This window comes from Cupressus sempervirens, chromosome 6 (assembly GCF_028749045.1).
Source record: "Cupressus sempervirens isolate cs-2001-9-10 chromosome 6, ASM2874904v1, whole genome shotgun sequence".
NCBI classification, from domain to species: domain Eukaryota; kingdom Viridiplantae; phylum Streptophyta; class Pinopsida; order Cupressales; family Cupressaceae; genus Cupressus; species Cupressus sempervirens.
This window is the reverse complement of record NC_143123.1, coordinates 317960174-317984873: the sequence shown is the minus strand read 5'-3', so window position 1 is coordinate 317984873 and position 24700 is coordinate 317960174. Positions and strand designations below refer to the sequence as shown.

Here is a 24700-nt window from a genome sequence, read left to right as displayed (position 1 = left end):
TCACTGATAATCTTCCTATTTTTATCTCTGTTCTGGATTCGCTTGGCAACCCTTCAAGTAATCAATCTTCTCCTTTCAACAAAACTTCAACCTTCTACTTAGATTTACCTATCAATATTAGCAACATTTGTGCAACCAATCTCCTTATGCTCTGCTCTTCACTCTTACACACTTGTGTTCACCCTTGTGCATCTCTGATCCACCTTTCTTTATGTGCCTTCTCTCTTAAGTTCAGCTCTATACCCCTTTAAATAGGTAATTCTTGCTTTGCCATTTTCTATGATCATTGTAGATCTTAGGGTTTATGATCTAATTCATCAAGTTCATTGTATTTGTTCATCTTCCTTCTTTTCTAGAATCTTCTCATCCATAAAATTAGATCATAGGTATTATACCTAATCCTCTCCTTGAATTTAATGATCCAACTCATCAATATTATCTTCAACACGATTTACACATCCCAAGAAATCAACTGAGTCGGCTGGAAATCATGATTTTCTCAAATTTATTCAAACCAATGTTACTCGACAATGACTAAGTTCTGACACTCGATCATCACTTAATCACTCAGTGTTGTAAAACATTTGGCTTAGCATCAACTATCTTGCTCAGTTGATACTGATGCTTGGTCAACACTAGATTTGCTTGGCACTTATTGTGGCTCGGTTGAGACTAGCATCACTCGACATTCCTTAATCTTTTACTTTATTTCTTAGCTCAAATTCACATTTTTTATATAAATAGTCACTTTGTCTTATCAAAGTCTAACTAATCAAATGTCCATTGTAGCTTCCTTTGCATAACTCAACCTTTTCTCTCGGTGATATTGTTATGAGCAATCTCTCAAATCCTCTTCATCAATCAAATATATATGACATTTAGATCATGTAGCAATATGTCTTATTAATAGATTTGACATCAATGACAAAATGACAATTGTTCTAATTGTAAGTTTCGAACAATTATCACATAAAGGCAATAATAAAAATGATGAAATATTAGTTAAATACTACAATTATTTAAATAATTGTGAAAAATAAAGGACAATAAAATAATAACTGTTTGATGAATAACTAAGGAATCTCTAAGGAATATTAGTTAGATGGTAATAATTAAATAATTAATTATAATTATTGTATTATAAGAATGGGGTGGGGGGATATTGAAGGCACCAATTAATTAAATAATTAACATTATTTGATCAATTTAAAGGGATATTAGTAAAACTGTTAGAGTAATAATATATTGCCTTATTAATTAAATCATTTTGATTTAATTATTAAGTCACTTATTATCTCTAGTTTACTTAAGCTAAACTTTAGAAATATAATAATTGATTATTTTATTAATTATTATCATGCAACCTAGGTTTTACTTGATAGGGTTTTTATCTCCTTTTATAAGGATTGATCTCTTTGTAATTTCATTCATTTAGTTTTGATAAAAGCAAATTTTCTGTGGTTCATCAAGAATGTCTCATCTATAGATTTGACAATTCTAGTGTCCATAGCTTTTTGCTTCTCTCTTTTGTGATAGGTGTTTGCATGCAGGTGATTCTTAAGAGTTGTGGGGTTGATCTTTCATCAATTTCAACAAAAACTATCACACACAAATGAAAGGGCAAATTTAAGTGCCCACAATACTAAACTAGTACTAATACTAATTTATATTGCTTCTCTCTATCACCATCTCCCTCCCTCTTTATCTCACTCCTCGCCTTTATCACCTTCACATCTCTCATTCTTATGCACTATATCTTAATTTCCTTCTCTCTACCTTCTTGTCTACATGTATTTATTTTTGTCATGTTTGGATCCATGTAAGTGGATGCATAGTTGAATTCAAGATATTCATTTCTTCTAGACTTATTATTTTACACATGATAAATGGTTTGCCAATTAATTTCATGAACAATGCAAATACATGCAAAACCAAAAAAAAAATCTCTCTTATTGAGTTTCCACACCAAGGTGTGATTGCTAGTACTAATTTATATTTAAATAGATACGTAAATTATTATATATTATTCATCTACCAACTCCACAACAAATACTATTATTGCAATGCTACTAACTTTTGCACGCAAATCAAGATTTTTTGGTTTTAAAATTGAGATTTTTGGCACATTTCACAAGGTGGCAATTTTCTAAGTTTTGCACGCAAATCGAGATTTTTGGTTCAATAATTGAGATTTTGGCATGCTTCCCGAAGTGACAATTTTCTAAATTTTGGTACGCAATCAAGATTTTTTTGTTCAAAAATTGGGATTTTGACATGTTTCTCGAGGTGGTGATTTTGTGGTTTTTTGCACAAAATTGAGATTTTTTGGCATGCAAATCAAATTTTTTGGGCATGCAAATTGAGATAGTTTGGTGTGGAACTGGCACGCTTCCTGATGTAATTTATGGTACTAGTGGGCACACTTTTTGAGGTGTTCTAGCATGAATCCTGAGGCAATACTATTTTTTGCTTTTCCAACACTTTTTTGACCTACATGTGGTTTTTTGGCCATAACTTGCTCATTTGGACTCTTTTTTTAAAAAAATTTGAAAGAAGCGTTAGAAAGCTGATTCCAAGGCCATCGTGATGGTGTAGTTTATTTGGAATTTTGATACTATTTGGTTGCCATTTTATGTAGTCAAAGTTAGAGGTTCTATTTTGCACTCCGGGAGACATAGCTTGAGACATTCTATTTTCCCGATTTTGCTCCAAGCACATCCCATTCAATTTTTTTATTTTTATTTTTGTATTTTGATGGATATCTTGGTTATTTCAGGTCTAGAGATCAATTTTGTTGTTTCAAATGATTTTTCATGAGTTATACTATCCATTGTATCAACCTTGTGTCTCTTTTGATCTTTTTTGACATCCTTTTGTAGTATTTTTGCAAATGCACTGAGATAAAGTGCCACTCTATTGCATTTTGAGATCTTGCACATCTTTATGTTTTGTTGTACTCGCATCATATTATAAAATACCTTGGGGGGTTTCATGTTGGCCATATTTGCCATCTTCCTTTGTCAAGTGAGTGTTCCTTCCATGGCATTAGCATCATGATGTGTCAATGACATGTGCCATTATAGATGTTTGTACTTCTTTTGCACTCTTGATGTTCTTGGTTCTTTTTTTTTGCAGGAGATATTGCATTCAGTTTCAATGTTCATGTCTTACCTCTCAGCATTATAGGGTGATTATGTTGGCTTCATTTATTTCTTGGTTCGATGGAGTGAGCTATGTATTCAATATTTGATCCTATGTACTAGGCGATTGCAGTGACTGGATACTTATACATTTCAGTGAGATAAATCATTTACCATATAGACATTATTTCATTCATATTTTTGGAGGCCATGAAGATACCTTCCATCTTTGATTGATTAGCTCTTCTGACTTTTTCTTCTCTACTTGGTCATGTTCTATACAATGGAGGTTCTTTAGATCAATAGTTTGATAGTGTTTGCAACTGCATGCTTCAGTGGTGTTCTTCATGATCATCCTTTTGTTCCTATCTTCTAGAACATTTTATTTCCATCTCTTTTTGGAGTAAATATTTTCCCATGTGATTTTCTCCATTTCTCCTCTTTACAGAGATTTGGTTGTGCTTGGGTACCTCATCAGGCATTGTTGTCAGGACCCAATTTTTCTTTTAGTAGTAGTTTCTAGGTTTTTAGCTACTTCCTGAGTTTATCTTAAGGTGGGGGTGTTAGAGTAATAAGATATTGCCTTATTAATTAAATTATTTTGATTAAATTATTAAGTTACTTATTATCTCTAGTTTACTTAAGCTAAACTTTAGACATATAATAATTGATTATTTTATTAATTATTATCATGCAACCTAGTTTTACATGTTAGGGTTTTGATCTCCTTTTATAAGGATTGATCTCTTTGTGATTTCATTCATCCAGTTTTGATAAAAGCAATTTTTCTTTTTGCTCATCAAGAATGTCACATCTATGGATTTGACAATTCCAGCCTCCATAGCTTTTTACTTCTCTCTTCTATGACAGGTGTTTGCATGTAGGTGATTCTTGGGAGCTGTGGGGTTGATCTTTCATCAACTTCAACAAAACCTATCACACACAAATAAAAGGAAAAATTTAAGTGCCCACAATATTAAACTAGTATTATACTTATACTAATTTATATTGCTTCTCTCTATCACTATCTCCCCCCCTCTTTATCTCACTCCCCTCGTACTATTACTTTCCTCTATCACCTTCATATCTCTCATTGTTATACACTATATATCAATTTCCTTCTCTCCACCTTCTTGTCTACCTATATTTATTTTTGTCATGTTTGGGTCCATGTAAGTGGATGCATGGTTGAATTCAAGCTATTCATTTCTTCAAGACTTATTATTTTACACATGATAAATGGTTTGCCAATTAATTTCATGAACAATGCAAATACATGCAAAATCAAACCAAAGTTCTCTCTTATTGAGTTTCCACATCAAGGTGTGATTGGTAGTAGTAATTTATATTTAAATAGATACATAAATTATTATATATTATTCATCTACCAACTCCACAATAATATTATTATTGTAATGCTACAAAAGGAAGTACTAACTATTGTGTGGTACTTGTTCTAATTCTTTTTCATTGCAGGATTAGTTTTTTATTAGATTTTAAAATTTATTAGGATTTTCTATTTTCTATTTTCATTTATTTTAAGTCTTCTTCTTTTGAGTTAATTTTCATTAGCTTAAAAATCTATAGCAATTATTTATTTCTTCTTATAAAATTATAAGCAATAATTAAAAGATATCATAATTATTTAATTTTTTAATCTTCATCTTATTATTAGTATTTGTCATTACTATTGTAATCAATTTTCTATAATTAGTGATTAATTATTTTGATTTCTACCAATCAAAATTTATTAGTTTTTAATATTCTATATAATTAATATTTTCTATTGTAAAGATGAACATTTCTTATATTTATAAATTAAGAAAAATAATTTAGAGCTATCGCATTGGCTAAAACAATTAGGGCCTTATATACACCACACATTTCCAAACCTTTATGCAAGACATAATAATGAAATTGTGTTTTCAATATATAAATGGAGTGAAAAAATTTATTTATTTGAATAAATCATGTATAACAAATCTAAAACCACTCTTGTTTCAATATAAATTATAGAAACTAATACCAATTTTTTTCAATATTTTTTTCTTTTTCTTTTTGAAATTAATATAAAAATATATAAAAAATTAATATCAAGAAATTATTTTTTAATCATTAAAATTTATAAAAATCTAATTAGAACTTCTAATTAATATAAATAATTTAAAATCACTTCAATATTTTATATGAACTTTTTTAATTTTTAGATTTAACTTGTAGTATTTATCTAATTTTTTTGTACTAGTAATATAAACTTTCTTCTTATCTAGAGCCACAGAAGAGTTCAAAGAATGGACTGAAAGTGACTCTCTCATAGATATTCCAACAAAAAATGGAGTATACAGATGGAATAATAGAAGGAAAGACTCCAATTACATAGCAGAAAGATTGGATAGATTATTCTTTAAAGGAGAGCTGAGTAATCTGAATAGATAAATTAGTGCATAAATACTACCAATGGCAGGATCAAATCAGTTCCCAATTAAAGTGGAAATTAAGGAACAAGCTAAGCCTAGCCGAAACCCATTTAAATGTGAAAAAATGTGATTTATGGACAACAACTTTATGAATAATATAAAAAACTAGAGGCAAGAAGAACAAGTTCAAGGCTCAAAAATGTTATGCTTTGTATCCAAACTGAAAATCATTAAAGAAAAGATCCTGAAATGGAATAAATCACAATTAAAAAATATATTTAAAGAAAAATTAGACATAGAAGAAAAACTGGAAAAATTAAACAAAGAAGTTATCATAAAAGGAATGAATAATGAAACTTACCAACTAGAAAAAGAATTTCTACTAAAACAAGAAGAGATTTTAGCTAAAGAAGAGGTGTACTGGAACCAAAAATCTAGGGAGAAATGGTTGGCAAAAGGAGATCATAACACAATTTTTTTTCACAATAGCACACTACACCATAGAGCCCACAACAATTTAACAAAAAATAAAAATATACAAGATGAATCAATAGATAATCCAGATGAAATAGTAAATACTTTTGTGGAATATTTTAAAGATATCCTGAATAATTACGACACTTCTAATAGAATAGAACAAGAAGAGATGTTGAAAACAATACCTAAGATGATCACATCTGACAATAATAAAGGCCTTAATAAACCATTCACATTGCAAGAAATCAAAATGACTCTCTTCAATATTAACCTAGACAAATCACTAGGACCTGATGGATTCCAAGCATTATTTTTCCAAAAATGTTGGGAAATAATAGGTGTAGACTTATGGAAAGCAATGGAAGCATCTAGGAATGAAGGAACCCTTTTAGCAAAAATCAATCACACCTTCTTAACACTAATACCCTAGAAAAATAGGATTGAAGAACTAGGAGACTTCAGACCTATTGCATTATGCAACACTATCTATAAAATCCTCTCAAAAGCTTTAGTTAACCGTCTCAAAAAATTTCTCCCTAAATTAATATTAGAAGAGCAAACAAGATTTTTATCTGGGAGATCTATGCTTAGTGGTATTTCTATCATTCAAGAAATGATTCATTTATCGAAGAAAAATAACAAAGCATGCATGTTATTAAAATTAGATATACAAAAAGCTTATGATAAAGTAGACTAGAGATTCCTATGTAAAACTCTCAAAGCTTTCAAATTTTTGAAACAATGGATAAACATCATTTTTCAGTGCATAACTACCCCAAAAATCTCACTCCTTATTAATGGATCTCTAAAAGGATTCTTTAGTATATCTAGTGGGCTCCAACAAGGTGACCCCATATCCCCCTTGCTTTTCATCATCATGGAAAAATCTTTTGGAAAAGCAATTGAAACAACACAACTTCAAAATAAAATTAAAGGGGTAAAGGTCATCAAAAATGTGGATAACACCACACACTAGCAATTTGCTGATGATACAATACTAGCCAAAGTAAGCACTAAGAAAGAGACAAACTATTTCAAAACAATTTTGGACGATTATACGAAAGCCTTAGGTCAAATAATAATGTAGAAAAATATGAAATCTTCTTCTTAAACACAACATTAGATAGAGAATAATATATATGCAACAAACTAGGATTTAAAAAGGGCACTTTCCCATTTAAATACCTAGGAATATATCTAGAAAAAGGAAATAAAGATAATCAAGGATGGGAACAAACTTTGGAAAAAATAGACAACTAGATAAAAGCCTGGAAAGGGAAATGGCTGACTAAAGCCAAGAGAGCAACAAAAATTAAAGCCGTGCTATTAGCTATACCTACTTATCAACTCTCGTCTACAACTACCTAAGAACATAAATAAAAAAACTAAAAAGAAATTAAGAGATTTCTTTTGTAATGGGTTAGAAGACAAAAAGAAGGCAACATTAATTAGATGGGAAAAAATATGTAGGCCTAAAGAAGCAGGAGGACTAGGAATTAAAATTCTAGATTGGCAGAATGAAGCTCTAGGAGCACAAAAAGTATGGAGAATGTATTAAGAAAGAGATAGCAAATGGGCTAGAATTATGTATAATAAATATCTCAATGCATCTGATAACACTTCGCTGTTTAGAACTAGGAATCCTCCTAGAGGTTCTACAACATGTAATTTCTTAATGAAGTGTCGTCCCCTCGTAACCAAATATACGACATGGGATATAGATAAAGGTGATAAAGCGTTATTTTGGGAAGACTCGTGGAATGGGTATCCCCCCTTGTCCACTCTGATGTAACCTGTAATGCTAAAATTCACTTATGAACAATCTAGGGTTCTAAGGTAGAAGATTATATTCAATTGATCCAATCCAATGAAGAAACTTCTTAGGAATGGAAATCCTTAGTCAATTTCAGGAGATCCTAGAAAATATCCTTAGAGATCGTCCGATCAAAGTTAGCAATAGGGAGGATAGACTTATCTGGGCAACATCTAAAAATAGAAGCTATAAAGTGAAAGGATATAAAAAAATTATAAGTTCGCAAAGATGGGAAGCAATAAACACCCCAATGAATCTCTGTTGAGATCTAATAGGGCTTCCCAAAGTAGGCATCTTCCTATGGGTAGCTATCCAAAAAAGAATACTAACAGCGGATAGAATTAGAAAAATGGGATTTGAAGGCCCATCAAGATGTACTCTCTGTAAAGAAGAATAAAAAATGACAGAGCATCTTATTTACCAATGCAAATTTGCAAAGGAATGTTGGACATGGCTCAAATCAAAACTAAATTGGACAACCCCTCTTCTAGAAAAATGGCAAGACAATTTGATAGGGTAGCCAAAAAAAGTAGATAATAAAGTTTATGGAAAACTCTGGAGCATTACTCCAACTATACAAGTTTGGGAGATATTGAAAGAAAGAAATAGATAAATCTTCTAGAATAAAGAACTCAACATGCTATCCCTCTGTAACAAAATCGAGGCTAACATTGTGGAGGTCATAAATTGCGATCTAAGGAAAAGTTTGAAAGAAGAAGGATCATTCACAAAGTGGGACACTGAAATTAAAAAGAACTGGAAACATCTAATCAATCCACCTCTCACATATAAGAGGGACAACATAGCAGCTAGAAAAGAATGCAAATGGGGACCACCACTGAAAGGATGGAAGAAACTAAACTTTGATGGAGCCTTTAGAGGCAACCCTAGAAAGGCATGAATAAGGTGTATATTCAGGGAAGAATCCGAAATAACTTTTAATAATATGGCATAACTAGAAGCAATAGAAGAAGGACTAAAAATTTGTATCAATCTAAATTTCAAGAAAATTATAATCGAAGGAGACTCACAAATAGTCCTAAACGCACCTAGGAAAGGGAAAACACCAAACTAAATATTAAATTCCTAACTAGAAGAAACCATAAAACTATTGGAAGGATTTAAAGAAAATAGATTTTCTCATATATTTAGAGAGGGAAACATTGAAGCAAACAGTTTAGCAAAAAAAGGTACAAATGGAGTAAATGTATCAACATTTAATAATTGCTAGTTAAGGATAATTATCCTAAGTTTATATCCCCTATTGTCATCCCCTTTGACACTTGGATTCATGATTATACCTATTGGTGCAAATCTTGGTTCACATATCTCTGCAAATTTAAATATGCTCCTCAGTTATATCATGACTAAAATCATTAGATTAATAATGATCTCGAGTGGAGGATAATCATTCAAATGCATGAAGATGGTGTGACCACATGTTGTTCTAGATCCTTCCCTTTTGTCATTATATTAATATGAGCCAGATTTACTATTTTTGCATTTACCCCATCTCATCTATCTGGGTATGTGTTGCCCCCTCACAAATGGATACCAACATTTGCTTGTATCATGCTTATGAAAATAGAATCGTGGCCTTCTGTGGTTCAGTTAAACCTGAAAGATGGAATTGGCTATTGTGACCCATAAATGACATGAGTAGGGTTACAGTCAGTAGGGTTTTGGGGGAAGGTGTTTTTAACTATGATTACTCATGGCGCACTAACAATGATACCTTGGGGTCATGGATCATATGCCTAGCTAGGGCTAGAGTAGAAAAATAAGACATTAGTAGACTTCGTTATAATCTTCTTGACTCGAGCTAGCTAGTAGGCCTAGAGGAAGTGGTTTTTAACATTGATGAAAAACTTAAAATCTTGCTTCCTGAAGCTTACATGGAGTGTCAATTGGGTAGCCCCAAACTCGTTAATGACCCTAAGCACCCCTGCTTGGTTGTCAAAGATAACATTCTCTTCTTCTGCGAATGGCCGAGGATGGAGGCTAGTGTGCAATTCTTGTTGCGATGGAGAGACATTAAAGGGGACCCAACAAGAGAGTGGTTCACAAATTATTTGCAAGCCTTTGACACATATATTCACCCCGATGTGGATTTCTTTGATCTAGAAGCTGTTGAGTTCTACCTCCCCAACTTTGATACATCTAGTAAAATGAGGAACACCTTCGAATTCCCACTGGCTCTAGGGCTAAAAAATTCTAAGAAGCCCCAGAGATCAGTATGGTCTTCAAGAAGCAGACTCGAGAAGTTTAGCTATTTATAGTTATGGGCTGGTATCCTTGTTTCTGCTTAGGGTTTTCTAGGTATTGTCCTGCTGCAATTTCTCTAGGCAACTAATAGAATTTATAAGTAAAGGGTAATAGTAGGTGTTAACTTGCTACATTTCACCAAGACAACCAATATATTATATATAGCCTAGGGCCCTTCATAATTTATCAAAGTATGGCAAGCTTAATTATGTAAATTTCTATTCATATTAATACTAAATCCTTATCTTATATAATCTCGTTTCAAATTTCGATGGGCTTGGGATTGGTCCTCAGTTTGGAATTGTCTTTAGCCTGCATTTGGCCCTCAAATCTGTATTATTTAAAAAATCAATTTGTGCCCTTTCTTTATCTTTATACTTATAGATTCATTTAGTTTTAATCCACTTGTAATTCAAACACTATGAATCCTAAAACTATAGATGATAAGGATGAATCTGACTCTGGTATTCTCATTATTCACACCATAATAATGAATCATTTTATAATGACAAAAGATTATATAGGCTTTTATGGAATTTCTACAAATATCATATTAAAATAGCTATTAATAATAAAATCATTAATAAGATTAAAACTCAAAACCAATAAAGAACAAAATAGGCACATTAACATCAATACAAATCTAGTTAATATTCATATATAATAATCATATATCAACTTAAACAAAAAAATCTTTACAATTGATATCAATACAACTCCGTTATAGTTGATATATGATTATTAACAAGTAAAGGACCCTAATTGTTTAATTCTGAATTACTTTAATCCATTGTATTTAGAATCTTCTCACTTATTGGACTAAGTATTTGGAAGCATTTCTCTCCTGATTAAATTATCCTAATAAGGTCTACACTTTTATCCTTTTATTTGGCTAATGCTTAACCCTTGTTTGCGGTTAGCCCTTGTTTCCCTTTCAACATGTCTCTTACTCCTCCCTAAGGAATATACATTTTCTGGTGTTCATGGATTTTATCCTCTCAAGAATATCCGCTGCATTACTGTTGTACAAGTATAATAAGGATATTTTGATCTTTTATTTCACTGGGGTATGCCCCTTTTATTATATGTATAATAAAGGACATTGTTCCTGGGCTAGATTGGAGGTTTTCTTACTTCGTTCTTTCCTAAATTCTTGTAATTTTTTTATTATCTAATATAATATAAGGCTCCAACTGTTTACCGAAAAAAAAAAAAAAATTTCTTCCGAACATTTAAATAGTGTTCTTAACATTTAATTCTACCTTTTCTTTTTCATGACTTCTACATTAATTATAAAAAATTTACTATATTTATAACAAGGCAAGTAGTAACCACTAGGCCACACTTGTTAAAATTTATCCTCTATAAATATATTTTAGTTTTAATTTTTTTAATAAAATAAATTTCAACTTGAAAACTTAATTAAAGGTCTTAGGAAAAAAGTGAGATAGATAAAGTAACTTTTGACTCCTCATTTCATGCCTATAATCTAGGATAACACATTTCTTTGAATTTATGGTTAGGATAACATATAATTTGATTATCATCTCCATCTTATCTCTCTCCCCCTCTTATCTATATCTCCTCACCTCCCTTTTTTCACCATATCTATGTATCTCTCCTTCTATCTCTATTGCTCTTTCTTTTCATATCTCTCTACCTTTCTATCCTCTCTCTATTTCTTCGTCTCTTTCCCATTTGTATTTATTTAAACATCTTTCTTCCTATATATGTCTATCTTTATATATCTCTCGTACTCACATCTCTCTCATATAACTCCTCTTCCTTCATCTCTCCTCCATATCTCTCTTTGTTAGAATCTGAAAAGATTAATAACCCAGAAAACTAGTGCAAAGAGTAAATATCTAAACTATGAATGCAAATGATACAAAATCAAAATAGCATCATAGAGTTAGTCTCCAAGAGAGTAATGCAAATGCTGGAAGCAAAATAGCATTAATGAGGATGCAAAAACAAGAGATGCAAATACAAGCCAGGTAGCATGCTTATATAGGCTAGGAAGAGGGAGGAGGTGGCAACACCAACCAATGAGGAGCAACCATTTATCAGACTAAAGATAGAAAAGTATCTTCCCAAGATAGCTAATGGATGCTCACATGTAGGAAGGTGACACCTCACAACCATTCACCTAATAAGACATGCTTTATTAACCTAAGCGAGATTATTAAAAGTGTAGGAAAAACCTAGCAAAATAGGAAAAATAAAAAACTACACTAACACCCCCCCATAAGCGAAGCTTAGGTGGATGTAGAAATGGGTCCCGACAAGTCAAGCCTAATGAGGTACCCATGTACATAAAATTCCCCCAAAAGAGAGAGAAAAGAGACTCCCCAAAGAAAATTAGGACTCCAAGTGAGAGGAAGAGGCCCCCCCAAAAGATGTAGCATCCCGCACCTCCAGCAAAGCTTGCAAATTTTGTCCGGTAGATCCACTTGCATCGAACAAGTTTTCTTCCCTTAGGAAAAGGGACAAGATCCCAAGTGTGGTTCCTCATCAAGGAACTATACTCTTCCTGCATAGCTATATCCCACTCAAAAATACCATAAGCCTCATGAAAGGACTGTGGATTTGAGGCAGTAGCAATGAAGATATGTAGAGCATCCTGGAATTGTGAATGAGTCTGCTTGGTGTCTGATGGATCCCCAACCCAATCACCTGCAAACTGCAAGGTCTGTCTAGCCCAAAGTGGACCAGAAGATGGAGAATCTAGAGGAGAATCATCAACCTGTGAATGATGACTAGGAGAGGAAGGAGGTGAGTCCTCTGAATCACTCTCTGCATCAAAAGTGGAGGTAGAAGACTGCTCAAGTGAATCTGACCCATCAGAAGATCTATCATGTATTCCAAGTGACTCTAATGTCAAAGTAGAAGGCAACCCTGTGACCATGCTCTGCTGGTTAAGCTGATGCAAGTAGTGGAAGTTAAGATGGCCAAACTGCTCATGCCATAATCTGCTCACATCATTAGAGTGAGTGAGAAAAATAGTCAAAGGAGGATCAGGAACAAGGTGAGAAAACATATAGAGTCTTGATTGATGATCTGCTCTCCCAACTGCAATTGTAGAATCATTGTGCAACTCACGTATCTCCACTGAATCAGGAGTGAACTCAACCCGCTTGCCTAAACCTGTGTGAGTGATCTGGTGTACCGATAGGAGATTAGTTGACAATGAGGGTACATAAGGAACATCATGGAATGTGCCATCCCCCACATCAACAGACCCTCTCCCACACACCTCAATAGGAGTGTTGTCACCCATCAACATAGAAGGCATAGTACATTGCTCCAAGGATGCAATTTCTTCCTTAGATGAAGCCATGTGGTGTGAAGCACCCGAATCAAGAACCCAAGTGGATGGTGAGGAAGCAACTGCAAAAAGGGCCTTGCCCTTTCCTTTCCCCTTGCTGTTTTCTTTTTCTTTGTTAGACCCTTCATTAGAACTTTGTTTGATAGACTCAGGAACACTGATATTATTCTTCTCAAGAATGTATGTCAAGTGATCAAGTTGTTTCTGCAAACATTTATGTTCATCATGACCAGGTCTTTTACAATAGGCACATTTGACCTTTTCTTTCTTAGGCTTATCACCCTTGGAAGATGGTGTATCAATAGTTGCTTTTGAAGAAACCGGCATCTGATCCTTCTTCTCCTCGCTATTCTTTTGTTTCTTGTCCTTACTATTGTTGTTACTACTTTGTCCTTGTTGTTCTTTTGTGCCTTGGTTAGCAGCCAAGGCATGTGACTTAAAGGACTTAAGAATGCCCATCTGAATTAGCTTGTCCTGTTCTCGAGTGAGATTGACAGCAAAATCATCTAAAGATGGCATGGTGAATTGAGTACCAAGTGCACCCTTAGTAGCATAGAAGGTAGAAACAAACACAGAATATTCTGAACTTAGCTTAGAGAGAATACTAAGAATCAGTTGTTCATCTTTCTTTTCAATTCCATATTGTTTTAACTGCAGCCTTAGTGATTTCAATTTGGTGAAGAAATCTTGGATTGTGTTGAAATTGCCTAGACTCAAATTAATTAATTCATTTTCCAACATATGACCCCTCATTGAATCTTGTGTGCCAAATAGTGTCTCTAGCTTTGTCCATACTTCATTTGGTGTATCCAAAGACTCAATGTGAAATAGCAAGTCAGGAGAAATAGACAAACACAATGTTCCATATGCCTCATCACATTTGTTAAACCACTTAGGCTTGTCTTCATCTTTAGTAGGTTCAGTTTCAAGTCCCATAGTTATCCTATTTAATCCAGCTTTCTTTAAGTGAATTGTCATGCATGATTTCCACTCAAAGTAATTGTATGGAGTTAGGATGGGCATATTTGTTTGATCCATGATGAAGAAATGCAGAGAAGAAATGCTAAAAAGAAGAGAACCCAGCCACGACAATGCCCCCCCCTCTTTACTCAATCAAAGAACCCCCCCTCAAAGAAATATGATTTGGCACTTTATTTTAGTGCATTTACAACTACCACTAGAAATAATTACTTAGTGGTCTTGATTTCAATGCATTACAAACCCTCATGAAGAGCATATGCTAGAAGTGAAACTTGGGCACAATAATCAAGGAAAAAAATAGCACCAATGTGATCTACTCGAAAAATCATGCACTTTCAAAAAAAGAATCACCTCGATACGAGGTCGTATGAGAAAGTTATGATCCTCCAAAGTTTCCAAAACAAGAACTGTGCACAGTCACGGCTGAGAATCTACAATTTCTGAAGAATTCATGCATGATAATCAAAAAACAACTCCACTAGTGGATAGAGCACAAAAAAATAGCCAAGTTCATAACAAGAATCATCAAAATCGGAGTCCGTATGAGCAAGAACGAGACATTTGAAAACTTGATTCAAATCTGCGACTGCCAACGGAGAGGGGTATGGCTGTAGCTTTGCATGCTCGATTTTGAAAAATATACAGCTTGCATGCAAAATCTAAAAGATACCCAGATGGTTTTTCAAGGCTGCGAACAAAACCCAGAAAGCGTTTTTCTTCCTGATGAACAGAAGATGTTGCTGTAGTGTAAATTAGACGCCTTTAACAGAAAAAAACGGCTCCAAAAATCAGAAAACGACCCCAGCAACCAAAATTTGACATGCAAATGCTGGATCAGCTTCTCAAGTCCATCAATGGTATGCTGGAACCTGCAAAACTGATTGAAAACTCCAAATATGCAAGTTGGTTGTTAGATTTGAGATTGAAACCCCAGAGAAAAACTGTTTTTGTCAAAACTTTTCTGATTCTCAAGATCATCCAAAGATGCAAGAGAAGAACATACTTCGTTTTTTCAAAAAACTAAAATAAAGTTTATTTGCCCCCCCCCGAATCTCTCAAATAAGGAAACTAAAATCTACTCTTGCACATAGAAAAGCTCTGATACCATGTTAGAATCTGAAAATATTAATAACCCAGAAAACTAGTGCAAAGAGTAAATATCTAAACTATGAATGCAAATGATACAAAATCAAAATAGCATCATAGAGTTAGTCTCCAAGAGAGTAATGCAAATGCTGGAAGCAAAATAGCATTAATGAGGATGCAAAAACAAGAGATGCAAATACAAGCCAGGTAGCATGCTTATATAGGCTAGGAAGAGGGAGGAGGTGGCAACACCAACCAATGAGGAGCAACCATTTATCAGACTAAAGATAGAAAAGTATCTTCCCAAGATAGCTAATGGATGCTTACATGTAGGAAGGTGACACCTCACAACCATTCACCTAATAAGACATGCTTTATTAACCTAAGCGAGATTATTAAAAGTGTAGGAAAAACCTAGCAAAATAGGAAAAATAAAAAAACTACACTAGAAAAAACTTTTGACTCCTCATTTCATGCCTATAATCTAGGATAACACATTTCTTTGAATTTATGGTTAGGATAACATATAATTTGATTATCATCTCCATCTTATCTCTCTCCCCCTCTTATCTATATCTCCTCACCTCCCTTTTTTCACCATATCTATGTATCTCTCCTTCTATCTCTATTGCTCTTTCTTTTCATATCTCTCTACCTTTCTATCCTCTCTCTATTTCTTCGTCTCTTTCCCATTTGTATTTATTTAAACATCTTTCTTCCTATATATGTCTATCTTTATATATCTCTCATACTCACATCTCTCTCATATAACTCCTCTTCCTTCATCTCTCCTCCATATCTGTCTTTACATATCACTTCCTATATCTTGATAATTTTAACCATCTTTACCTCACTCATAATCTCTTACTTTCTTAATTTTTATTATCCATCATTATTTTTCTCTCCTTCCATTATCTCCCCTTCTCTAGAGCTCTCACCCCATGTTGCTTCCTCCTCACCTCCTTTATCTCTCACCTTGTGTATTTCTCTTTATTATTACCTCTCTCTCATAGGCTACTAAAAATAGAATGAAAAAATGGAAAATATTAAATGACCACCCAAATCAATCATTATAATTTAATTATAATTTAGTTGCAAGTAAGGACAAACATTTCAATAATAATAATAATAAAACCTTAGGGTAAAAGACAATAAATCCTATTCGAAGTTTATCATTCATTACAAGGTTTTTTTAATTGTACGAACGGACAAGCGGTTCAATGATAAAACCTTCCGCGAGAAGGCAAGAAAATGCTACTAAAGAGCTGAGAGGTATCGGGGGACCGTCATTGTCTAGACGGGGCCAGGCAGCTCATTTTCCGATTAGTGGCGCCGGGTTTCTGATTTCAGCGGCACTTATCTATAGGGTATGATTCCGCCTCCCTTTTCAGATTCCACCCCAAAAAATTACAGAAAAAATATCTGAATAGTGTGTCTTAAATTCTTGTTCTCAAAGATGGCATTTGGGATTGCGGACCAGGCTTGGGTGCTTCATTCTTGTAATGCTGAAAATTTCGTCAATTTTACATACACTTGCGCGTGAATTCAAATGCAATGCTGGAATTAGATGCTTATTATCTAAGCTTGGAATCCCTGATGAGGTTTATGGCTCTCGTTGTATCTACCTAGTTTGAAAGTTATTATTTAATCATGTTGCTACAATGTACAATAATGCATTATAACTGGTTAACATTGGCTAGTTGCTGTCTAAATGTTGCATTAAGCTTTTTGATATTGCTGGGTCATTTTGTTTTGAATTGGCCTTACATTTTGTAAAACCCTTATAGGCTTGTAGCTGACAGAAATCCTAGGCTGACAGAAATCCTAGCCATCCAGAAAGATGGAGGGGCTTTTTCCTAAATTTAAGAGTGGGTTGTATTCATATTATCTACGGTGCTATATTGAATAAATAGGATGGCTGCGTCAATTATTATTGTTATTTTTTGTCTAGTTCTAAGCGTTATGTCGATAAGATCAGCTCTAAGGTTGTAGATCTTGCGAAAAATAAAAGATGATATAATAATCATATATCAACTTGAACGGAGCTGTTTGGGCATTTCCAGTAGAACCAATTTTTTCTTGAGTCGTATAGAAGTCGTTTTTTTTGGTATCGTCGTGTACTTTCTAGATATCTGTTTCAACTTTGACTCTCTGTGTTTAGAGAACTGTAATATGCAAAAGCAAATTTTAGAAGCAAGAAGTCTAATTGCAGCAGAATAGCTTAAACAACTATATTCATATAAAACTAATATTCAGGCAAATAGAGAGGAATAAGACTTAAATAATTTTAAGGATCTTAGAAGGGAAGCCTGTTTTGCCGCCTTCTCCTCCGTTTTATATTCCTAGCTTCAACACTTGAATGAAACCAGTAATGTTATTGAAATATGCCACCTCATTAATGACATAAGAATATTGAGGATATGACAAACTGTGTAAATGTTTCTTTCTATTAGTGTTTTTAAGATTGTACAGTCCCCTGTTGACTGAGAGGTATAATAGAATGTAGAAGAGGAAAGTAAGATGTTTGTATGATCTTATTTAGTGAACAGTAGATCTGTACAATGTAGAGGAGAGGAGGTAGTCACCAGTTCCAACCAGTAGTTAACAAGCCAGTATCAGCCAGCAGTTAACAAGTTGTAATTACTGCAATAATGTATTACACTAATTTCTAACATTTCCAGAACCGTTCAAGAGATTGATTCTAAAAACATCAAATTCACCTTTCCTTATGGACCCCTCTTTAAGGCTTACCTAGCAGTTCATATTTTGAGAATATCTTCTTTGAATAACAAACTCTGAATCAAGTGGAACTCCATCAAACTGCCTCCTCAAACCTTGTAAAGATGGAGCCTTGAGCTGAATCCTTGAGCTCTTAGTCCCAAACTCTTAAATCACAGACATCAAATTATTCTTGACAACGTTCCATATTAAGCTCCTCACACACATGATTCCACCACGTTGTCTCTGACCCTCGTAAGGGTGATAACTCATGATCATAATCCCATGCTCTTTGGACAACTTTCTCTATACTCGAGATCATCACCAGAACCCAAACCTTTTATCAAACTATAACCTTCATAACATATGTATTTTACAAATCCATTAGCATCAATGAAGAAGACTACACAAGTAAGACAAAAGCCAAAAATACTTGTCATTCAAAAGCATTATCTCAAAGCAAGAATCTAACTTGAGATGAGGAGAATCCTCCATCCTTTGGTGCCACCAGCCTCCACGTTGATCTTGTTACGTATTACCCTCCAAAGTACCACCGATAGATAGAAAATACAATAGACAGTGAATACACAAGAGTAGAAAGAGCATCGAATAAAAAGACAAAGTGCATTGAATATCTTAAGCCATCAACCCAAATAACATCGCAAGGAAAGGTACAGAAAAACCTAGTAATAAACGGGAAGTAAATAACAAGATCTTTCAACATTTTCATGTACAGTCACAGCTATTAATCCATCGGGCAACATCCAATATGACCAATGACTTGTAAGGGTGGATTCAGTTAAACTGAGAATGGTTTATATCAACATGTGAACCCCTAAATATAGACTTCCCAAAGAGTTTGCTGTTAACTGTACATGCAGCCACAAGGATATGTTATAGAATTTAAATTGTTTACTGCTAAGATAGATTATATCTGCAGGACGATAATACATGTAACATTTTGCCTTGAAAATTTTAGGAGAGTTAGGACATTATTTTGTTATATATGAAGAGACATCACTATTTGGATTGTTGGGTTCATCTTCGGTTCAACAAGTTATTCTGCTTGGAGATATGTCCTGTGATGATTGATCACAGGTATTCTGATTGCATCCCATAATACTTGACAGTTATATACTGATTAAGATTATTATAATACAATTTGTGCCAATTATATATTCTAAGGATAATTACCATTCTAATAAAAAGTGACATCAGCTATCACCAAAATAAGTTTACAAGGATATTGTGATGTACAGTAAGTCTTGATTAGACAAGAAGTCTCTTGCAACTGAGTTCAGTCCCAAAGTTGCATAAGACCAGATAGGGGACATTACAGTGTGGATGAAATGAGATGACTTTTAATTTAGTTAAGTCAGATTGGTAGTTTATCATGGTTCCAAATTAAAACTCTTCATAGTCTTTTGCAAGAACACGATGAAAAAAAGGGGAATCACAGTAAACCAAAATAATGGTCCTGTATAAAGGTTTTTTAAGGTTACCCCAAGTTCTTGGGACAGGGATGACGAGAGATGAGGGAACTCATTTCTAAGATGGTGATTTTATTTTTGGCCAATTTTAGGGATGGCTAGAGGACAGCAAAGGGGACAACAATATAATATGTATGGAAAATGTAAAGTATATAATAAAATTTTAAATTCATGTGAAAACATGGATAAAGCATGCAGATACACATTATATTCATATGAAGACATGGATAAAGCATGCAGGTACACATTATTTTCATATGAAATCATGGATTCATATACATTATAGATTTTTAACATACAATGCTTCAATTTGTGTTTAGAAATCACTGTTAAATTCTCAAAACTCATTATGCACTCATAATTCAAATTTCATTGACACTATGCATGTGATATTAAAAAAATACATACAAGATGCCCAAAGGCTAAATTGCTGCCATATAGTTTCATTTTTAATTACGATATGAATATAGAAAAACAAGGTACACTATGACCCTTAATCTGCATCTCCCAATGCTACATCAAAATCAAAGCCCTTTGAGCCACTACCATTGTTATGGGCTACATCATCCAACAAGGTCCCAAACAATCCCCCTAGTGTTTCCTCCTTGTCAACTTGGGCCATGTCTTTAAAATCAACATTCCAATGTAAAAATGGAGTTTGCCAAGACTCCAGATTTTGATGATCTTGAAGTCAAAGAGCACTATGCACAACCACTAGTTTCTTCTCTTGTTTAGAGGTAAGTCTATTCCTCTTGAGGAGTGGAGAAAGTCATCCGCGAACCAATTTCTCTTTTCAACAGAGGAATTAGAAATTTGTGCAAGTAGGTGAGATGTAATCAACTTCTATTGTGGTGTATCCATCTCATGCCATGCCCACCATCCTATAGGGTCTCTTTGATTTGATACAGCTTTGTCCATCTTCGCCTTTGGTTTACTCAATGTTGGAGAGTTGTGAAGTCAAGGAATGTTTTGTACAAAGTTTTCTCCTTTGGCTACATCTTATAAATGACTTGTGTGAACCCATCTAAAACCTCTATGCCATCACGTGGAGGCCCTCTTTCATCCATTGGTGTGTGCCATTTGGGATTCAGAGCATAGGCTGATATATGGTGCACAATGTTCGTTGTGTTCTAGCTCTTTGTCACAATGGCTCTGATATGTTGCCCATATAACACCAAAGTAGGATCCTTAGCCAAACATGTTTGCGATTGTCTTCCCAAGCATATTGGCAAATGTCTCATGTCTCTCTTCAAGATTAGGAGAGTCCGTATCAACATATCTCATGACATCTATAATAGGTGAGATGAAAGAGCAACCATATTTTCAAAATGGAAAGTTTAATGAAATTATTTGACTAGTTAGAAACTTTGAAAGTTGGGAGATTGGGCAACAAAATAAAAATATTAAAATTTGAAATTTAGTATGAAAATCAGCAATCATTTTTTTAATAAAATCGACGTTGTCTTACCTTATAGTGGACCATCAATTGTTATCAATGATCTTTTGTTTGACGATTTTTCCTTGAGTCGAGCTTGAATTAGCTCATTTAATTTGAATTCATCATCATCAAGTATAGAGGCCCATGCACCACAAGCATCCTCGCCATCAAGATGAAGTGACATACCTGTATTTATTGAAAGCCTATGTAAGGCTAGATGTAATTGGAATATAACTATTTAAAGTTTCAAAATTTTAATTTTCTAATGTTATTATATATTGAAACAAAATGCTGTGGCATACCTTGTCTCAACAGGTTTGGGAATTGAAAATGACCCAAAGAGCAAGTGAGGTTTGATGGTTCCAAATGGACATTTGTATTTCTCTATCTTTTGCCACCACTTGCTTCACCTATCCTATCTTCCCTTGTCTTTAATGCATGAACACAACATGGGCTTGAAAAGATGTGCTTGTAAGCACTGTCTACTATGAAACTATTTAATTTGTGCACATGTTCTAAATCAGTGATCACTTATACATTAGTAGGCCCAAACTTGTTTATGAAAAATCTCAAAATGGTTAACTAGAAGTTTGCATCATTACACTTTCTTGAACAATTCATGACTTTGAGAAAATATGAACCAACAAGGGATGCAACAATGATATTGATGAGTGATTGATGTCTAACATGAGTCCACCTATCCATAACAAAAGAGCAACTTGTCCTCATCCAAGTTTGCCTTATAGCTTCCATTAAGACATTAACCTTGGAATACTCTTGTCTAGGAGGGTAGTATGTAGCTTATGATTCCTAGTGGTTACGAATGACAGACCAATAGTGGCTATGTCTTAACCATTTGTTTGAAGTAAGAGGAATGAGTTGCATGAAATGGGGTGGCATGACCAAAAGAGGATTTGGCCATGCAAGACTCTATAGCTTCTTGTGTTTGCACATTAAAGAAAACTTCAATTGACTAATGTTTGTCACCACCACTCACCTTCCTCTTTCCTTTTGTGACAACTTGACTACTATTATTAGTGGATGTCATAGGGATAGAAAATTGTGCACTTGCAAAAGAGGGTGTTGACATTGCTAAGATCTTGTTTTCCCACTTTTGCTCTTGTGTGCAATCCATGACACTAATTCTTATCTTGTTATGTTAGTTTTGGACAAGCTTTAACTACATTGCAAACACCCAAAAGATTAGACCATACCCTTTTGTAGCTAGCTTCAAAATCTGTCAAGTAAACTTGATAGTTTGTAATTCCCCCACCTAAGCAATATTAATAACTCACCAATAAACTAAAAAAATGCTTTATTCATAAGACCCCACAATTTTATGATGGATTTAGGATAGCGATCAGCATCCTTAAGAAAAACAGCCTTAGCAATTATGCAATTGAGATAAACAACAAACATAAGGTAACAATCATAAAGGATTAGTAATGATTAAAATTGAATTAAGGCAGCAATCTTAAGGAGACGAGACTTAAAACGACAATTACTATAAGTTAAGAGACATGTGGAACGAAGATCAATTATTAAAAAAAGGAAGAGTAATTGCTTATGAGATACACAACCCTCCTGCAAGATGGAAGGGTATTTAAGACGAAGAAAAGACATTATTCAAAGGCATCATCGAATCATCAAAAGAGAACAAAGGATCAAGTATAGGAAGCATTGAATATAGAAGCAATCATTTTCAAGACACATTGAGGAATAAGCAACCACTTTCAAGAGATAACCTCCTTTCTTAAGGAAGAAATTATATATAACAAATCATATAATAACCTAGTGACAACCATCACTCACGAAGAGAGAACATTCTGATTAGGCAACAACAAACTTTTGATCATTTCAAAATTGTGGTATAAATATTGCTAGTACATAATTTGTTGGCAATTATCTTTTATATATATATATATATAAACATATATAATTAGATATAGTATGCATATGCCTATAATACATTTGGTTATAATCCCCATTATGCATGTTAGGAAGGAGGTGTAAGGAAGAAGGGAATAATGATGAGGTTGCCATCTAAGTAGCTCACCTTGAATGAACGTCCATGTTGCCTGCCATTGGGGCCAAGAGGACTAATGTCTTCACTTGGTCTTAGGATAATCAAGAAGATAATTACAAAATTTAAGATCCCCCATTACAATCTCCTCCTCAACTCTACAATGATGGCTATTAACCTTATGGGAAGGATAGACAGGGTGAATAGATAGAAGAACCTCAATAATTAGGCTACCCTAAGTGGATGTCCATGTTGATTGTTGCTAGTGCTAAAAGGGTGAGAAGCTCTTTGGCTTGGTGTGGAATGGCTTCAAATTAACCTATCATCCTTCTTCCTCCAAACCCTAATGTGTTTTAATATAAATATAATAGTGTATGAATATATCGTGTTATTATTTAATCCTGATAGTTGGAAGCATTTACATATGTATTTGTTCCCTTGGGTGTGGTTGCAAGATCTAAATCCGAGATTGTATTGTTTTAAGGAGATATTCTGCTTGGTAAAGATGGAAACCGAAGCTTATTTTGTTGCGATTGTGATTCTAGGGAAAAAGTGTAAGGGTACAGTACACATTTCCACACCCTACTCCATTTGAATTTTTTTCATTAGATCCTTAGGTGTAACATTTTGATGAAGAGGCTATCTCTTGTTGAAAGGATCATCTTCAAATTTTACCATTAGTGTTGAAGGGCACTTAAATAAGTCTGGATTTTGTTCACTACTACCCTCAACATTTATCCTTCTATTTCCACCACCCTCTACCACTTCATTCTCATTGCTACTCATTTTTTCAGGTTGAATGCAACCTTAGGATGAAAAAATGCAAAAAGTCGAAAAATAAAAATCAGACTTTCATTCGTTGAGCTTTGAAAAAAGTTGAAACGAAATGAAAGGATGAAATTTACCTCTTCAAAATTTAAGCAAGGTATTTTCCCTAGATCAAACCTTTTTCCCTTCTTTGAGTGGCTTGCTTCAAAACCTCTTGCTGATCCACCTTTTTCCTATCACACAAACGATGAAATGAGTCAAATTTTTTTGGCAATTCACCTTTAGGAATAAAAAAAATGTTCTAATTAAAAAAAAAACTCCTTGAGGTTGGGGATGTCCAAGTGCTCATGGCATGATCAAGGGATGTCCCTTGGTATCCTTGGGATGGCTTGGCATCCCTTGCATCAAGGTGAGTCATCCCCTAGGTTTCTTGGATGCCTCCGAAAATCTTTGTACTATTGGGGATGTGGTGGGGATGTCCCCTAGCCATCCTCTATTCCCTAGGATGTCCTTTGTATGGGGATGAGGTTTTTAGGCTTGGGGACATGTCAATGGGTTTCATTGATTTTTTAAGAGGGAATAACACTTTATTTTAGCAAGCGTTCTACATTAGAACTCTCAAATCCATTGGACAAAAAACACATGACTAGAGCAAGGGCAAAAGTAAAAAGGAACATGAAAAACCTAATTTCACACAATTTTAACTATTAGCTTTTGGAATGTGCTTAATTGAAATCACAAATATAGGACCTTTTT

The 24700-nt window shown here is 34.0% G+C and overlaps 1 protein-coding gene across 4 annotated transcripts in view; it reads left to right on the top strand.

Moving 5' to 3' along the window:
- The first annotated feature begins 16667 nt into the window (after window positions 1–16667).
- Window positions 16668–24700, top strand: part of LOC149552464 (uncharacterized) — a 64808-nt gene continuing 56775 nt past the window's right edge. Inside the window, exon 1 of one of the 4 annotated variants that reach the window (XM_089788032.1) lies at window positions 16668–16874. The gene's annotated coding sequence lies outside the window, so the exon portion shown is untranslated. Of the gene's footprint in view, window positions 17109–24700 lie in introns of all 4 variants that reach the window. The other 3 variants (XM_089788034.1, XM_089788033.1, XM_089788035.1) reach the window with 3 other exon arrangements.